Source organism: Euprymna scolopes, chromosome 10, assembly GCF_053919585.1.
Source record: "Euprymna scolopes isolate OS-2025 chromosome 10, ASM5391958v1, whole genome shotgun sequence".
NCBI lineage: Eukaryota > Metazoa > Mollusca > Cephalopoda > Sepiida > Sepiolidae > Euprymna > Euprymna scolopes.
In genome coordinates this window covers 137,467,435-137,487,972 of record NC_136491.1, presented here as the reverse complement: position 1 = coordinate 137,487,972, position 20,538 = coordinate 137,467,435, and the positions used below count along the sequence as shown (strand labels likewise).

Genomic DNA, 20,538 nt, shown 5'->3' with positions numbered 1-20,538 from the left:
AAAAAAAAAGCTGCGGCAATGTTTTTTATGTAACAAAGATGATAATATTAATACAAAATGTTTTCTTTTTTTTTAATGTTTTGATTTGATAAAAAAAATAGCGCTACATCGAGCGTCCTAAATCATGAGATGAAAAAAAAATGAACAAATATCTCTTAGTAAACAAGAGTTGTCTCCCTCTGCAAAATGACAAATTGTAAAACAGGGCCAAAGAAACATCATCGCTTTTTTTTTTTTTTTTTTTTTTTTTACACAGTGGTCACCACTTATCAAGGCCCGGAAGCCACTCAGGGATAAAGGTTATTGCAAGTACATTACGTTAGTGTGGAGATTTGATGAAGTGTTTACTTAAGGGGGCGGTTCATTAGGAATTTGTTAACGTTGGACTTGAAGACATCCAAGTTGTAGTCAGGTGGGAAGCAGGCAGACGGAACAAGTTTTGATTTAATAAAAAAAACGCTGATATCCTTTTCTCTTATTTAATCTCAAATCATGCTTAACAGGGAGGCTCGACGTTGCTCGGGATTGAATGAGAATCAACGAATGTTTCACACTTTCAATACTTTTATTGTAATCGAAATCGGTAAAATTCCGTTTTTTAATCAAATCGATTGTCTGCTCTAGTTGGTGGACCAATCGTGGGCACTGGGAGGAAACTTCACATACCTTTCCGTAGTGACGTAGTTCACAATGCCTTGTAGTCTACGTTGCACTGTAGAGAACCTACTGTTGATTTTATAAAATTATTTTTATATAATGGGTTGGATTAAAATTTAAAATACAAAAGTAAAATATCATGGGTCAATTGCTCTTCATTCACATGCGCCCCTGCCTTATCAAAGAACCTACTGTTAATTTTATACGCTGGGCATTTTTGCTTGCGTGGTGATAAACCTGCTCAAATGCACTTGTGATATTAGGCTGTATAAGGGCGTTAACTTTATTCAAAATTGGACTGTTCCTTCTTTAATTGGATTTTATTTTCAATTACCATTTTTCGGTACTTATTGGAGGCATTCCATTACAAAACCTATCTAAGAACACTCTCAGACACATAAAGTACATTTGTGTGAAATTTAAGAAAAAATCAGCCCGACCGTTTCGAAGTCTATAACTCAAACACATGCAGACATACACAGGCAAAAGGCCTTTTATATATAAATAGATATTTCAGATTTTATCAAAATGTAAAGCTATTTTCTTCTTGGGTAAAAAAAAAAAAAAAAGGGGCGGCAAATCCAGAACTCAATCTAATTAAAAATACAGAAAAATCTTTATGATGTACATACCAGTCATGGAACAAAAATGTCATATTCCTAAAATTAGCTTTTTTTTTTTTTTTATGGAAATCACTCCAAACAAGGCATGAAGCCACTTGATATAAAGAACTAGCAAGAATGAAAGATGATTGTTGTAAAGACAAGACTTCCTACTGACGTTAGTCTTGAAAAGAGCAAAGCTATAGATAGGAGGAAAACAGTCAGCAGGAAGAGAGTTCCACAAGCTTACAGTTTTTGGAAAGAAACCACTGAAATGAAAGCTGTATTACAATGAAGTATGAAAACAGCGAATTGATGGAGATCACTACATCTACTAATCCAAGAACTCTCATTCATTCTTCCAATGTGCCATACCATCAAAGTCTTCTGTTCTGCACACATTTTCTTATACTCTTCAGATTTAATCTTCATCTTAGGTCATCAGATCAAAACCTGTCTTTATAATTAATTTTATACATCCATCATATCATTTCTCTCTCCATGCAACACATGTCCTCAACTCTCACTGTCCAGGCTTCACTTTCAAACATGATCACACTGTGTACATCTAATAACTTATAATGTATTTAGTTTGAATGTTTCCGCATCCATAAGGTACAATTCAAGATGAATTCTACAAGTGTTATAAATGTATTTTGTGTTTTTTCTTATTATAGACTTACAATGAGTGCTTTTTGCCAAATTGATGGTTGAATGATTAAATCTGTGCTCATTTTTGCATCAAACACTAATCGGCATTAATTTCAAACTGTGCATCAAATGGATACTTAGTTTGCTGCCCCTTATAACAAAGGTCTATACAAAATTTCAGCCAAATCAGCCAGTAATTTCCAAGAAAAAGTGAAACGGATAAACAAACTGCAAACAATTAAAAAAATAAAAAGGAATGATGCTTACGTCGTGTGAGCTCAGCCGTCAGGGAATGAATGTCCCAACATAAGTGAAGCTTGACAAATGGTATTTAAGGTAAAAAAAGGGGTAGGAGGATCGTAGGAGGTTGTTTCAAACCTATAAAACAGGTTCCATCATTTTCTTGATGAGACAAGATTTTGCTATCATGGCGACCAGAGTATTTGATCTTTGCTCCTGTAAAAAAATTTGATACTAGTTGTTACCAGACTCTGTTGGGCAGGTCGCTTGAAGAGCATTTCTTTTTTTGCAACCCTGACAGTTGCCTGCTTGCCTTTGAGTATCGCCCTTTAACCCCTTTTTTTTTCTTTTTTTTTTTTTAACAGACTAAGAAAAATATAATATAGACAGATTCTAGAAATAAAAACAGATGTGAATTTAAAAAACAGCAGAGTTGGTAACTGCCAGAACTTTTAATGCTTCATAAAATGAAATGTTTCAGTTGCTGTCAGCATGGTTCTGGAATAAAAATTTGGAAGTCTGTTTCAGATGGCATATAGCACTCGTTTCAAAGCAACACTCTATAACTTATGTCGGTTTTAACAGGCTAAAATATCTAGCATTTTTTATATACTTACTAAAATATTTTTTAAACGTATAAAGTATAAAGTAAAATGTTCAAAATATAAAGTTAGAAAAAATTTTTTTACAAGGGAGTCAGCATTTATTAAGATCATTCAAGGATAAGAGTTAGTAAATGCACAGTGGTCAGCAGGACAACAGCGTAGTAATCGTTATTGGTTGAAATGGGTTATAATTTAATTATTTAATGGGATGGCTCAACAAGAACTTGTTTAGATTGGACTTGAAGATGACAATATTGCAGTCAGCTGGAAAGCAATCCAACAGAACAAAGTTCCACAGACGAGCAATTTGAGGAAAGAAGCTTTGTTCATGGAATTAGCATTTAGATTTAGGCACAAATAGAGAATGAGGGAAATTGTTGATAGTGGTTGTAGATAAATGAGTGTTTTTTGTGAAAGTTTGGCAAGGAAGAATCATAGATTGAAGCTCAGATGAGCACTTGACATGAAAATAACGACAGAGCAAATACAAACTAGCAACTTTTCTTCTGTGGGAAAGTGTTAAGTTTTGAGACATTGTGTTGAACAAAGATGACGACGTAGTTCAGATCAGTAACCAAGATGGCGGCCAAGAATCAAATGCGGTCCGTGGTGTAGTTAACCTGTTAAGTTCTGAGACATTGTGTTGAACAAAGATGACGACGTAGTTAAGATCAGTAACCAAGATGGCGGCCAAGAATCAAATGCGGTCCGTGGTGTAGTTAACCTGTTAAGTTCTGAGACATTGTGTTGAACAAAGATGACGACGTAGTTAAGATCAGTAACCAAGATGGCGGCCAAGAATCAAATGCGGTCCGTGCAACTGGCGAACTGATTGAATCCAAAATTCGACAATTTTTATAATTTTTAAACGTTTTCATTTTGTTGTTTAGCACAGCCGTTGGTTATAAAAATGATTGTCGAATCCATTCGTCTCATACCCCCATCAGGAGTCAAAAACATTTTACATTGCAGGGAAGAGAAAAGGGCATCACCTACTAAGTTTTAAAGCTAGTTCTGAACTTTAAGGCAAGATAGGATCTCAATGAGCACCTGCCCAGATGTAGCAACAGTACTCCATTTCAGGATGTACATGGCTCTTATATATGTAGAGGACTGTGTTGGGAGTTAGATACTTTCTACAGTGGTAGAATGATGCAGTCATTTTACCAACAACTTTTGTGGCAGATTTGATTGAAGTCTTCCATTTCAGATTACGAGCAAACGTCAAATCCAAAAGTTTGTCAAAGCAGAGAGCTTCTTTGATACAAGAACCATTCATATCAGAATCGTTTTATAGTCCAGTCAAAATGTGGCTGAACTTCAAACAAATTGCCAACAAAGGCAACTTGCATATTAGACATGAATAACCTCTCTTTCAGATAAAAAAAAAAGTTTACCACAAGTAGCCTTGACAAAAAGGGTCAAAGACCACTATTTTTTAAATTCAACTTAATATTAAAATTTCAAGATTCCTGACAAGTACGTCCATTATTCCTGACAATTACTGACAAAAATAAACATTTTTCTGAGAAAAAACCTTTATTAAATCAGAAATAAAAAAATATTTTTTGCATGAAAACCAACACAGGACCCACCCTAAGCCAGCTAAAAATATCAAGCCCCTTCCATTGTTTTCAAGCTTTTTATTTCTTATACAAATATGAATATAAAAGATACAAAAAGCAGACAAAGTAGCCTTTTTCAAGGTGACGATTTTCACAATAATTCCTGACATTTCATTGAAAAAAAGCACAAAATAAGTACATTTTGCAATAAAGGAATGGTCAGTTGGTCAAATGTTGGGGCAAGGCTCTTTCATAACCACCACAGAACAAATTCATGAACGAACTAAAGAAGATTTCTCATCAAGAATTAGTCAAACTTAATCATCATCAAGATCTGACTGTGGTGGATTGGTGCCGTGGAGGCCTTTGCAATTACAACAAAAGTTTGAACAGTGAATTCCATGTTTCCTACAACTGCATGTTGCTGTAGTGCACCTTACAATATAGTTACATCTAATTAAAACCAACAAATTTACAGGACCAGGTGGCAAGTCAGTCTTGATAGGTTGTAATTTACCATCTGAAAGTTTCATCCCCACTCGTCAGGTTTTAGCTGGTTTCTATTTTTCCATTCCAGAATTTGGAAGTAAACTCGAAGGCTGTGGAATTCTGTAGCTGCTCTTGTTGGTGGCAATGATTTGGCCTCAACATACTTTGAGCTTTTTGCAATCTTTTCCTTAAAGCGCCTCAGTTGGAGATGATCGATGTTTTCCCCCATCATTACCATTGTACAGGCACACTAAAGCCTTCTCCCCAGCTTCAATAACTCCTTCTGCATTGCTATCCTTGCCAAACACTTCTGCCAGTTTTAGGAAGTTTATATTGTTCATCACCTTTCAAAGGGACGCTGTCTTCCCACAATTCCATGAACACTGGATGTTGAATCACAACCCAGTAGTGCATGAATAAAAAGAATCTTGGAACAGATCACATCTCCTAAAGATTTCCTCATCTCTTTGATGTTCCAGACTTTCAAACTTTTTGCACTAACCTTTGGTTTTGGCATGAAGAAGATGTAACCATCATCTATTGGCATGATAACATAAGAACCAATAGGTCAGTGCCATCTGCTATTAAAATGGTTGCTCCTGTCTGCCAGTTCTAGAGCAGTCTTCACAATCGATATGTCAGCGTCTCCAGATGCATGGACTACTTTACAACCTGTTTCCTTCAAACTCTCTTTCAGCAAATAGATGGACAATTGTTTGTTTTGTTGATTAGCAAGGAAAACATTTTTTAATTTGAACACCCTTAAAGGGGTCAATGATATATTAACACCAATAGAGTCTCCTACTCGGTGTCATGAGTCACATCTTTAATGATGGATCACTTTCATACCCATCAAAGATGCTTTTCTACATCTATTATTGGGCACAGATCTCATCAAATGTGTGACCTGGGAGGCGTTGAAGTAGTGCTCCATCATCTAAGAGATACTGTGGATCTGAAGACTGGACCTGATTGTACAGGGGAAGTCAGTTCCCATATTGTGCCTGCCAAAGCCGTTTTTTTTTTTTTTGCCTGTTGTGATAATCCGAAATAATAAAAAAATGCAGGTGGGTAACCACAAAACTCATATTGGAAATGTTCTTGCTGCTGCTAAGTTGAGGGTTCATAGGTAGATAGCACACACAGTCTCTGGAATAGGAATTGTGGATCAGTCTCAACTGCTTCATCTTTGCTGAGCAAAACTTTTGACCCAAGTGTAATTGCCCGATACTTTTTTTAAAAAGTGTACTCGTGAACATTTTCTCCAACCATAGACTATGATTACCTCTCCACTGGAGTTTGCTCTGTTCACCATCTTTTATCTCCAGTTACTCCATGTGAAAAGCTGTGAATGGACTGATCTTCCATGAAAGTCAAATGTCTGGAGAAACGCAAGGAGCTTCCATGTATTCCTCACATCTTGCTCTTTTCTTTTCTTGCTGAAATGCATCCTGGTGCTGGTCACTAGTGCCATAACAAATGCCTGCCCAGCCACGATAGCTCTGTCTAATCACATGGAATCTTTCAAAAAATTTCTGTTACACTTCCGGATGACTTTTAGGCAGCCCTTCATTTGCTGCAAGTACAAGTAGGCCTATTTTGCATATAGAATGCTGCAGTGAACATTGGTGGCATTTTCATATAGAATGTATCCTGCTGCAGTGAACATTGGTGGCATTTTCATATAGAATGTATCATGCTGCAGTGAACATTGGTGGCATTTTCATATAGAATGTATCCTGCTGCAGTGAACATTGGTGGCATTTTCATATAGAATGTATCCTGCTGCAGTGAACATTGGTGGCATTTTCATATAGAATGCATCCTGCTGCAGTGAATATTGGTGGCATTTTCATATAGAATGTATCCTGCTGCAGTGAACATTGGTGGCATTTTCATATAGAATGTATCCTGCTGCAGTGAACACAAGTGGCATTTTCATATAGAATGTATCCTGCTGCAGTGAACATTGGTGGCATTTTCATATAGAATGTATCCTGCTGCAGTGAACATTGGTGGCATTTTCATATAGAATGTATCCTACTGCAGTGAACATTGGTGGCATTTTTATATAGAATGCATCCTGCTGCAGTGAACATTGGTGGCATTTTCATATAGAATGTATCCTGCTGCAGTGAATATTGGTGGCATTTTCATATAGAATGTATCCTGCTGCAGTGAACATTGGTGGCATTTTCATATAGAATGTATCCTGCTGCAGTGAACATTGGTGGCATTTTCATATAGAATGTATCCTGCTGCAGTGAACATTGGTGGCATTTTCATATAGAATGTATCCTGCTGAAGTGAACATTGGTGGCATTTTCATATAGAATGTATCCTACTGCAGTGAACATTGGTGGCATTTTTATATAGAATGCATCCTGCTGCAGTGAACATTGGTGGCATTTTCATATAGAATGTATCCTGCTGCAGTGAACATTGGTGGCATTTTCATATAGAATGCATCCTGCTGCAGTGAACATTGGTGGCATTTTCATATAGAATGCATCCTGCTGCAGTGAACATTGGTGGCATTTTCATATAGAATGTATCCTGCTGCAGTGAACATTGGTGGCATTTTCATATAGAATGCATCCTGCTGCAGTGAACATTGGTGGCATTTTTATATAGAATGCATCCTGCTGCAGTGAACATTGGTGGCATTTTTATATAGAATGTATACTGCTGCAGTGAACATTGGTGGCATTTTCATATAGAATGTATCCTGCTGCAGTGAACATTGGTGGCATTTTCATATAGAATGTATCCTGCTGCAGTGAACATTGGTGGCATTTTCATATAGAATGTATCCTGCTGCAGTGAACATTGGTGGCATTTTTATATAGAATGTATCCTGCTGCAGTGAACACTGGTGGCATTTTCATATAGAATGTATCCTGCTGCAGTGAACATTGGTGGCATTTTCTTTACAGCATCCATGTGCAATTCCAGTTGCCAGTGTGCTCTGCCTTGATAGACAATTGCAGGATCTTCATATCAAGGTATTGAATCCACAATTTTGCTGTTCGCTGATCAACCATTGCATCCTTCACAGTTGATTTTCTGGGCAATCCTGGTCACAGGCTTTGATGACAGAACATTTTCCAATGTGTCAGTCCCATCAAGTAGACGTTTCAATAACTCCTGAGTTTCTTTCAGGTCTTCATTTTGAGAAAATGACTCTTCTGCGTCAGTGTTGGGTTGATCATCCTCAGTGATATGTGAAACTGGCAAATCATAGGCTTTTGCTAAAAAATAGCATTCAGAGCAGCATTAACTAAAAAGTGAACATGAATAGCTCTTGCAATGGTTTTGCCACTTAGCATGTGCTTGACTGTATTTTCAGCATACACAAGTTCAAAGAATTCTTGCACTCCAAAGCCTGTAATCAAATGACTAATTGACCCCAGCAAGCTCATCTGTGTATCGAGCCCACCAAGTCACAAGATAAATGATTTCAGAGGACTGGAACTAAGGCTGTGACTCAACTATCATTATTGCATTGTACCAAAGTGGCTGATCAAATATTAGAATTGGTATGTTTTTCCTGTAGTGATTTATCACTACTATATATAACTACTATATATATAACATTGAGTACATGCAGGTTGAGTTATCAGGGTCCATGTCGGTTATTGGCCAAGAAATGTTGCTGATTTTCAAGGATATGTTCCTTTGTGCACTGACTACGTAAGGCCTGATCATATGGGTCTGCACAGATGTAAAATTAGTGAAACCTTCTAAAGAATGCCAACATTAGCAGTGGAATCGAAAACTTTCTTGGCTTGGAACTCTTTAAGTGTCACTTGTAGTTTGTTCGCGTGTTGTGAACCTAAGTACTTGATGTTGATCCTTCCACCCCTTATTATATCTTCTGAAAGGACCTGAATCCTTGGAACTGATTTTGCTTTAACTTTCGTAGGTGTAAAAGGTGCTATGATGCCCATACCGTGCAATGTGCCGAATCCATCAATACTCCTTACATTATGGTCCATATTATCACCTACGAACTGCACAAATTCAGTTTCAACAGAGGAAAGAGTTTCAATGCCATGAACGAGAGCGGCACTTCTTTGGAATTTCTGGACTTCCAGGTAAGATAAAGAGAAGGTATGGCTATTCAGAGTGTCAGTTAAGAATCTCGATCCAAATTGTTCATGCATTTTCACTGCTAAACCAAACTGCAAAGGTGCAAAGAGAACTCTGGGTCTAACAGCCTGCATTATCGCTTGACCTATTGATTCAAGTTTCAAATCATTGTTATTGCCTGCAAATATCTTCCTAAGAAAGATCAACAATGTTTGAGGGACATATTCAAGAATTGCGTCCTGTTCAAAACCATTCTTAGACGGGTAATATTCTGAACTTGTCTGGATATTTTTAATGTCATTCTTGATAATCTTGGCTGCCGCCTTTATGATTTTAATGGCCTCTGAATTGCCTGTTGAGCGGCTCTGTGCATAGAATTGATGGAGAATACATTTTGCTGTACTTAAGAATAACAACATTAGGTTTCCCATTAATTTCAGTCATAATGATTTTGTCTTTCAAATTTTCTAGTAATCGAGATTTCATGTATGAGAGACTTTATGATTCAAAGCCAGTGTCCTCGAGAATTTCCTCCATTTTTTTTAACAAGATCGATGATGAGAGTTGCTCCTCGTCATTTTGCTGCAAATAATTAGCAACTTCCAGAAATGCCTGCTTTCTCTCTGAATCCTCTAGTCTACCAAGGTTTTGTTTCTTAGAGGAATCAGCAAAAGAGAATGCCTTAGGAATGTTTTTATTGGAATGAAAGTTTGCAAAACATGTTTTGTGATTACGTGCTTCTTGTGAAACAAGGTCGACTACATAACCTATTCTACTTTTGACAGTAGATGCCCAGCCATCATTTTTTCGGACTTTCTCACAAACTTTTAACACTGTCCTTAAACTTAATAGTTTCTACATGGGAAATATCAACAGCTCTTTTCTTTCTTTCGGATTTTGCTTCAAAACAAAAAAAAAAAAAGGCAATATTCCTTAAAGTTAAACATACAAAAGTTGGATTTTAAAAATGGCGACTTTCACCAAGGGTTATTTGTGGTAAACTTTTGTTATCTGAATTCATGCCCAATATGCAAGTTAATACTAGAACTTTTGTCTTCTATAATATAAAGGACAAAAATCTGTTTAAATGTATGTATGTATGTATGTATGTCTACCTAAAACTTTTGACAGAGGAAACAGATTTTCAAAAGATTTGTATTGTTTTGGAGCTCGAGCCTTCGGACAACAAATATAAAAAAATTGGCTTGAACATTAATTCCTTCACCCTCGACTGGGCACTTTTCTACAGGGAGGGGTAGCAAAAAATCGTTCCTTCATGACAATTTCGCCAAACATGCATGCGCAAAAAAGTTCTTTTTTGAATTAGTTTAAATATAAAAAAACGACCTAACTTCACTCACGGGATCATAGACCAGTCGTTATAGTGGCAGCAGCTTTATCTTAAGATTGCATGGTTGAGCCGAGATATCAGATATATTTTTTTTCGATTTTTAAATTTTAACATTTAAACAGGGTTATTTATGCTATTTTTTTTGTTTGTTTATTCTTTATTTTGCATTTTGTTTTGATTTACCCCCTACTCCTCACCACACCTGGGCAACGCCGGGTACTCCCATTAGTTAACATTAAATATGTTCATTTTACTTTTGTTGTGAGAAAAGCGTATGGGCATATTTGAAATTATGTCGTTGCTGGAAGAACTTATTTTTGTGCAAAATGCGCGGGAAAATTGAAATGAATAAACATTTGTTTATTTGCGGACGAGCGTGTGTGTGTGTGTGAGTGAGTGACAGCACATTTTACAGATCACTTATCCACCCATCATATATGCATCCGTCTATTACCCATGGCATGCACGCTGTTCAAGTATGATCTGGTTTGCACCAAAGCAGTCAGATCACAAACTGCTTTTGTGGATTCCCCAGCCAGTAAAGAGCTGTTTCGGGTTCATTTTACTATACCCATTTTTTACTATTTTCTATTTCTACCTCATTACGCAAATAAAATATAACGGACAAAACAAGAAAAAAAATTGAAGAAAAGAAAAAAACGAACAATAGTACTCACAGACCAGTGCAATTCTTTTGTTTTTTCTTTTTCCAAGTTTACTTTTTCGGCTTGGTTTGTTGTTTCTTCCTTTTTGTGATGGTAAGTTGTTGAAAACGGATTACTTTGTTTTTTCCGTTGAATGATCCATATCTTGTTTGAAGCGATTGCGACAAAACGAAATCTTTCTCAAGAGCCCATTCAACCTAAAATTCAAGATGACATTTTTATTCTACAATTAAATTCAAACAATGCATTCTCTCCGTTTGGAAACACACTCTCTTAATTACAAAATTAAAGATATTTTAAAAATGATTTATTATACCATCAAAAGTTAATAAACAAACCACTAACATTAAAAATTTATCTTATTTGTCTATTTTTCTTTTTTCATAAACTATTGTGAATTATTTTTAATTGTAATTTCTCTAGTTTTTCGAAAAAGACCTGCCCATTTAGGTTCCAAATAATGCATATATAACATGGCCTTTACGTATCAACTCAGACCCAACACGTTGTATGCAGATACAATCGCAAAGAAACAAAGGATAGAAATTTGACTCAAGTTTTTTTCAGTTGAAACAAAAAGCATTTATTAAGAGTCGTTTTATCACCAAACCACGGATACATAATTTTCCAAGTCAGCAACAATATGTACGCATCCCTGCGTTTCTCTTAGGTAAATTACCTGTTTCCCTATCTCTGCAGATATAACTAGCTGTTATGTCTGTAGCTCATGCCATAGCACATGGGCGTTCGATCATTTTTTTTGTTAAATGTTTGGATTGCACATCTTGTTTGAAAAGTTCCTTTCGCAATAACATGTGCTTCCAAGTTTCTCTCTTTGCTTTCTTCGCTTCCTTCACAGCTTGGTCATTTGCGAACGTGAGGTGCTGCTGCTACATGCGTTTTCCAAAAATTCTTTACAATAATTTATTAAAACCTACGTTAAGGTAATAAAAGAAGACAAACAAACAAGCAATGCAAATATTCAAACAAAAATATTCATAAATAAATCCAAATAAAATGTCTTAGTGTATAGTTTGTTCGACCTTTCCATTTTACCTTTTTTCCTCACCTTCCTTTTTTATATCATTTTTCTTTTCTTTTCTTTTCTTTTATAAAAAAGAAATTTCAACATATTTTTTTTCTATGTAAAGACAACGTTTTGATACGTTGAAAGGGGAAAGTTTTCTATGCCTTCAGAAATTACTTAATCAGAGTCGAAATGTTTCAGTTTTGTTGACTACAATTAATTATGTAACAAAGTCAGTTAAATCAAGGCAAAATCATATCTGAGTTCCGTTAAACAGTCTGATGTTTGTTGCTCTCACGTCGGTAATTTCTTCAGACTTAAACTATATTTTCTTTTAGTAATAAAGTCAGTATTGCTTATCCCATGTCTTCATAGCAGATATGTTTTACTGTTAATTGTATTCCAAGATTCATTTGTTACTTTTTTCAGTTGTGCGAGTAGTGTTTTTTCTAATGCATTCCTTTTTTTTTTTTCTCCACAACCTTCGATTCTTTCTCATCTATCCTATCTGTCATAACAGTAATCTTTCTCTCCTTATGCTCGCTTGATAGAAGAGTTTTATGCCAAATTCCCAAATAGTTTTCTTTTGGTTAAAATTTCCTCTCCAAAATACTTGATCAAACTAGTTAGCATAACTTCTTGTTTAGTCATACGACCTATTTGTCTCTTAAATGCTCAGCCTCTTGTGGTGAGATTATTTGAAACACTTATGACTGACACCTAACTCAAAGGGCAAGAGGCATTATCCATTCCCAAACTTAATTGTCCTGTTTTGTCACATTTCAGTACCGTAGGCAATACTGGGGTTTGACGTTGTCATTCATTTTCAGCAGTTCCCCTATCCAATATGAGCACTGTTTATTCACTTATTACTTATACTTTCCACTAACCTACTTCGTTCGTAAACCAAACACTAGGAGCACTCATTACTATCTTCCATATCACCATCATCTCTCATGTGATGTTCCATCACCAGGAAATCTGATTTGTTGTTCAAATTCTCTTGGCAACGATCGGACTGTCTACTGGTATGAGAGGACGTTTTCCTCATAAAAGTATTAAGATATTACAATTTCTTAAAATAATATTAAAAATGTATAATTATTAGTATTAAAAGCGTTACATTAAAATTAGAAAATAATAATGTTCTTCAAAGTTTCTGGAGAGTTCTAAATATACAATATAAAAATGTTCTTTTTTGGGAGCTTTTGTAATCTTCTAAGTCGTGTTCATTTGGAGCGTTTCTGGAACTTTCCATTCACCAAACCTATAAAAGAACGCTGATAGCGTCAACTCCAGTTAGTCAGTAAAAGAGTCAGATTGAGTCATTACTCCAGGTTGTCAGACGCTGACTAGATTAATTCTGGGCAATATTTTCTGGGATTCAAATCTGGTCGAAAGAAATCTTATAAAAAGAATCAATTACAAGCACCCTTAAAGAAAAACTGGACATTTGGTAATTATAAAGATTTTTTTTTTACCTTGTCTCTTACCAAAGAAATATTGTTATTAATTCTCAATAACACGGGCTTTCTTCTAAACGTAAACTAGACTGAATTAAGAACTTGCTTATCTCCCTTAGACCAATTGTAAATCTTGTTTTTTTACCTTTATGCAAAATAAATACTTTTTATTTTCCTTTGAACACAGAGTTTTATTTTTTTTACGCTATGTTACATGTTTAATACCCCTAGACTCAAACACGTAATTCTACAAACAAATTCGTTGTTATCCACATCCTTCATTTCTGTATCAGAGGACTGTAAGTACCTTAAATGCTTAGTAGACGCTTATCTTTTTACCACCGCTACGTCTTTTTTCTCATAAAGAAATTCAATTTTAAGATTAAAGAATAATGTTCCGTTAATGTCGAGTGTCTTACTTGATCGCTAAGCAATTTTGTTTGCCATTAGTTTTAAAATTAAAGATGAATTTAAAAATATTAGATTTATAAGAATTCAAGTAACAAAATACCAAATAATGAAAATCACCAGACATGCTATAAAAAGTTTAAATAAATTATTTAAATTTTAAAAAAAGTCATTAAGCATGTCTTGTACTAAGTTCTGGAAGAGTCTTTTTTCTTCTGTTGTGTGGCAGTAGCGTGATTAACACGGTGCTGGCTTGAACCAACTTGTTTGTGTTCAAGTTAAGTGTAAAGGGATTTTTTTTAAAAAATAATAAAAACGGTGACATAAATCAAACTTGTTAACTCTGGTCTGAGATATTGACAAGCGCCATAGGTCAGGGGGGTCCATTTTGAGCGCAAACTGGTTAACAGGATGTCACCACCTCACACATACACCTTAATATAAATAAAGAACGCACATGAGTTTCTAGAGAGTCAGAAAGTTGAGTTTGCGGATAGTCTCAAACAAATCAAACATTCAATAAACTTGAATAGGCAAAATGTTTAACACTGACTCAAATTTTTTTTATAGACTTTTTAAAGATGACCTTTGAAAAATTGAATCTTATTTTTGACAAATTTAATATTTTTAGACCTAGATTTTCAGAACAAATGATACAAAAGCTTGAAAATAGCCTTTTCTTCATTATTATACAATCACTACTTTTATGATCAATTGCAAAGAGAATTTTACTACCGAAGAATGAGAATAAAGACTATTCAAAAGTAAAAATAACATCACATTTGTTGTTTGTGCCTCACTCATTTATAGATCCAGGAATCAACCGACATGGTAGAACTCCAGCCATAAGCAAATGGGAAGGAGGCCTCTTTAGTCCTGGATGACAACCTTCCTAGAGCTGGTGACTCAAACAAATTACCGGTTTGCAAACCTAAACTGCTTAAGGAGTAGATAGGCTCTGTCTATCGCCATGTTTCTATACTCCTTTGCCTATAAGCCAGGTACAGAGGTACTATCACAGGGATTTGACAGAAACACTCAATGGTCAATCTTGTTTCCTGACTAGGGCAATGAACGCTGTTTTCCCTGCTCCCGCCACATCCTATCCCTCTAAACTAATTGCTGAGAATGCAGTTAGGATATTCAAAGTTTCTATCCATCGCGGTTACCACCTGACAAAGGCTAGAGGAATAGTTGGCCAAAACGTTGTGAAGCAATAACTAATAAAGATGACAATAATAGTCCGCAATAAATAAATTAAAATAAATAATATTCATCTCAATAATTAATTCCAATTGAAATATATATATACCATTCGGTACGAACCTGACCATGGTAGATCAGATAATAAATAAACGTGGATTTATAAGATAAAAAATCCAAACTTGATCGCCCTTCGGGGCCTGTGGCGCAGTTGATAGAGACGTTGAATCTATGGTTCCAGGTGAGAATTGTCTGAAGATAGCTGTTCCAATCCTACTCAAAGCCGGTCAGAGGCTTACTTGGCCAAAAACGTGGTGAGACAACAACTACGGATGGCAATGATTGCTGAGAATGCAGTTAGAAGATTGAAGTTCCTATCCGTCGTGGTTACCACCTGACGAAGGTCAGAGGAATAGTTGGCCAAAACGCCGTGAAACAACAACTAATAAAGATTAGAATAATAGTCCGCAATAAATAAATTAATATAAATAATACTCATCTCAATAATGAATTCCAATTAAAATAATATATATCATAAAAAAAAACTTTAATACTTCAAATGTATGTGGACCCGATCTCATCCCAGCTGTGCTATTAAATAAATGCTTCACCGAGGTAGCTCCAGTTCTCTCTAAACTTTATAATGAATGCCTTAATATGTCTTGCTTTCCTGACTGCTGGAAAACTGCTTCTGTGGTACCAGTTTTCAAGAATTTTGACAAAAGAAATGACCCATTAAATTATCGCCCCATTTCGCCAAAATATTTGAGTCCGTAATTAACCAAACTCTAGTCCAACAAACCTTACAAATGCTAAAATAATGATCGACCAACAATATGGATTTAGGCAAGCCCGTTCCATAGCAGATATCCTAACTGCAATCTCTGAATGTATATACCATTCACTGGACAAAGCAGAAGATGGTAGAGCGGTAGCCCTTGATATATCTAAGGCTTTTGACAGGGTATGGCATGAAGGTCTTCTCAGGAAAATCAGATCATATTGGGACAAAAATGGATGGTCATATTTAATGCTGCCAAGACTAAACTTGTTTCCTTCAATTATTACAAAAAACTTTCTCTACCACCAATAGCAATGGTCAACGACTTATTACCTGAAAGTACTTCTTTTTAACTCCTTGGCCTAACGTTCACAGGGAACATGAGTTGGAACAGTTACATTAAAAGCATTGCCAGGACTGCTGAGAAAAGGGTAGGTTCTCTCTACTGTGCTAGAAACTACTAACGCCTGAAAATATTCCATACCTCTATAAGGTCACCATTCGCCCATGTCAGGAGTATTGTTGTCACATTTGGGCTGGTGCATCTGCTACTAGTTTCTCACTCCTAGACAAGGTTCAAAAAGAGTCGCCAACCTGATAGGTCCTGAACTGTCATCTAAGCTTCAGCCTCTGTCCTATCGACAAAATGTTGCATCCCTCTGCCTGTTCTACAAGTATTTTAATGGTGAATGCTCTGACGAACTGCAAGCACTTGTACCCCCTCGACGTAAATACCCCCAAGAAACCTCACAATCAGCAAAACCCCACCCCTACACAGTAGAGATCCCTAGATATAAGGGAGCTTTCTACTCCAGTAGTTGCTTCCCCAGAACTGCTAGACTTTAGAACTCCCTTCCGGGTCCCTGCTTCCCCAACTGTACTGACATGCAGAAGTTGAAGTGTAATGTGAACAGACATCTTGCTGCCTAGCTCCCTACATAGTACCCTGTAGCTTATGTCCCTGATAGTAGCCCCCTACATCAAAGTGGCAATGTGCCTTATTTGGGGTGAAAATTAAAAACAAAAAAAAAACAAAAAAAAAGTATGTTTTCATCCCTCCAAACAGACCGTTGTATTGTATTTCATGTTCCAAGAACTCTATACACACGTAGAATATACACACTGTATTATCTAACCCACATACACAAAATTGAAATTTAAGACATTAATAATCTATAAAATAAAACTAGAGGTATTTGTATTCTCAGTTGGGAGTTGGATGTCATCGTAATTTACAAGAATATAAATATGTTCAAGTGTAAATGTTTTATTCTAAATTCCTATTTAAAACTGAATAATCTATTTGATTCGTCAAATGTTCATAAAACTATTTTCCCATAATCTATATATATAAAAGGCTATACATCTGTCTGTCTTTAGATAGATAGATAGATAGATAGATAGATAGATAGATATACTAGCAGAAGACCTAACATTGCCCGGGATTAAATGAGATACATAGAAATATATATTAGCAGAAGACCTTATATTTTTGACTCCTAATGGTGGGCATGACACCAATGATTTTGACGACCACAAATTATAATGACCAACCAATGAAAAGCTTCCGAAGTTAATATAAAAATTGTAAAGTTTTGGATTCAATCAGTTCGCCATTGTCTCCGTCACGAACCTGCATTTGATTCTTCGCCGCCATCTTTGCTACTGGGAATTACTTAATACTAAAGATCGAAAGTGCATTGATTCTTCACCACCATCTTTGTTCAACATAATGTCTCAACACTTAACAGATTATGCACCCAGCCATTGTCTTTTCTTTGATGGTTCGAAATCGAAATTCAAATTGTGGCAGGTAAAATTTCTGGGGTATCTAAGGATTCGGAAACTACACAAAGTGATACAATCTCCAACAGAGAATCCTAACGACCCCGAATTTCTCGAAAAGAACGTGACTATTTTGGCAGAACTGATTCAATGCTTGGACGATAGAAGCCTGTCTCTGATTATAAGCGATGCCTTGGATGATGGACAGAAAGCATTGCTCATATTAAGAGAGCATTATTTATCAAAAGGGAAACCGAAAATTATATCACTATATACAGAACTAACGTCTCTAAAACATAAGGATGAAACTATTACCAACTACGTTATAAGGGCAGAAACAACTGCCAATGCCTTAAAACTCTCAGGTGAAATAATAAGCGATAGCCTATTGATATCAATGACCCTCAAGGGACTTCCAGCTGATTTTAAACCATTTACAACTGTTATAATGCAAAAAGACAAACCCATAAATTTCAGTGAATTTAAAGTGGCATTGCGCAGTTACGAATCGGATGCTCATGGACAATAATAACTCCAGCAATATTATGAAGTTCAAAAATGCTTCTCAAAAACAGACATCACCAAATTACATATCTCACCATAATGTTTTCCCCAAATATAATTTTCCTAAGAAAAATAAAATTATCTGCTATAATTATATATATGTTTTCCCCAAATATAATTTTCCTAAGAAAAATAAATATTATATCTGCTATAATTATATGTTTTCCCCAAATATAATTTTCCTAAGAAAAATAAATATTATATCTGCTATAATTATGTTTTCCCCAAATATAATTTTCCTAAGAAAAATAAATATTATATCTGCTATAATTATATGTTTTCCCCAAATATAATTTTCCTAAGAAAAATAAAATTATCTGCTATTATATCTGCTATAATTGTAGACAACCCAACCACAAAAGTTTCCAATGTCGATATAAAAGCTCAAAAATGGACTCCATAAAAACGTTGAGAACTTTGATGAAGAACATACATTTCTATTCACATGTAACTTTGACAATACCACAAACGGTAAAAATCTTGTAGACTGTGGTGCTACAGCACACGTTATCACCAAGAAATCTGATTTTATTCATTTTGATTCAAACTTTAACCTACAAAGTCATTTTGTCGAACTTGCCGAGGGTAGTCAAATAAATGATATAGTCTTGAAAAGAGGCGATGCTAAAATATCACTAAAAAATAATAAAAGTGAAATCTGTAACTGTATTCTAAAAAAATGCTCTTTTCATACCTACATTTAAGCAAGACATATTCTGTGCAGGCTGCCATTAAATAAGGCATGAATATAAAGTTTGGACAAAAAAAAGTCAAAATTGATATACCCTAATGGAACTGTATTTGACATTAAAGAAAATGGCCGACTATATTATTTAAAATGCATGGTTCCCTCAAAACTGCCGGTCACGACTTGGGAACCTGGCATTTTCTTTCTAGTCAGAATTCTTAACGACCACAGCAATTGGCTGAATTCTTTGGCCATCCCTTGCGATTCAATATTAGAAACTTCTGCCCCGCCTCTGCTACAAAATATTCCAAACAACTCTTCAATCATTGATGGTCTGTCGTCAAATGGGCGATACAACCCTTCTCTCCCACGGGTAACGACAAACATTTCCACCCACCCACACACTTTCCGATGCATCGATCTAATTGATCTTAAAAATAAATCTTTCATCTCCTAGTTCATACGGAGACTTAACAGAGACCCTTACTCATAACTAGGGCTATGACAACAGCATATTCTTTTCCTTGTTTTGATTCTCAGGTATATATCCATGTGTTTATGAAGAGTGATGTGATCCTCGGTTGATTAATTGTGTCTAACTGTGTCGGATATATATCTGAGAGTAAAAACAAATGAAAGGAATATGCTGTTGTCATAGCTCTACTTATCACTAACGTGATTAACCAATAATAACATTGGTGTTCCTTTTAAACATTGTATCTTTGCATTACAAACTAACTGTTTACCCTAGATTTAATTACTCCCTTCCGACTGCAGTCATCCTTTCAAATTATTATCTGTAACTCTTTATGACCTGGTTGCACTTATTCGTTCAGTCGTAAATCTATTTTATAAAACTCATTATGTCTGTCTGTCTCCATATTTTCAAACTTTATCTCCTCCGAAACTAAAAATCGTAGAGCGGTACTATGCTGTGTTTCGACCAGACACTTAGGATTCAGACGAAAAAGAAACACGAATATACAAGTCGGAGAACAATAAAAGTGTATTTAACTCTAAATAAATACAAATATAAAATAAGCAGGTTGCAAAACAATTGCGTTTGTGGCTTTTTAAGAAGCCCAAAAAGTTCTTATTTTGTCTTCAGTTTGACGGCCCCATTCAAGTTTGGAAAGAAGAGAGATGAAATAATAAGTCTTTCTTCCACAGAGGTTTGAACGAGAGAGGGAGTTTAAAGGGAATCTCTAGCCCCGCTTAATAGGTTGCCGTGATTGGTCGATGAGCGGCACCTTTGGCCAATGAGACAGGGCCTTATTTAAAGTGTAAGGAAAGGAAATGAGAAGACGAAAAGGGAGATAACTCTAGTCTTTTCATAACAAAGGGCCTCAAATGATTGGATTTTTATGAACCATTCTTGTATGGGTTTTTGGCTGGTTAAAACAGCTTTTAAAGAATCAAAAAGGGATCAAAATTGAAAAAAAAAAAAAATGGTTATATATTTTGAACATTCATCTTAGTTTATTTTTAATCAATTCATATGCACATCACGTTGGTACAGTGGTAACATCACCAGCTTTGAATGCTACAGTTTTGCTTTTGGTTTCAATTCTTGCTAATGGCACCCAAATGCTTTTTTTTTTTTTTTACTTTTGAAATCACAACTATAATAATATATGCAAAATCTAGAAAAAATAAAATTTCATATTTAAGCGTAATTTACAACTGGCAAAAAAAAAAAATT

At 35.5% G+C, this 20,538-nt stretch overlaps 1 long non-coding RNA gene across 1 annotated transcript in view; it reads right to left on the bottom strand.

Moving 5' to 3' along the window:
- The window catches only part of LOC145286302 (uncharacterized), an 81,281-nt gene that overhangs the window by 42,499 nt on the left and 18,244 nt on the right, over positions 1-20,538 (bottom strand). The window contains exon 2 of the long non-coding RNA XR_013869137.1: positions 10,930-11,114. This is a non-coding gene — a long non-coding RNA (uncharacterized LOC145286302). The remainder of the gene's footprint in view (positions 1-10,929; positions 11,115-20,538) is intronic.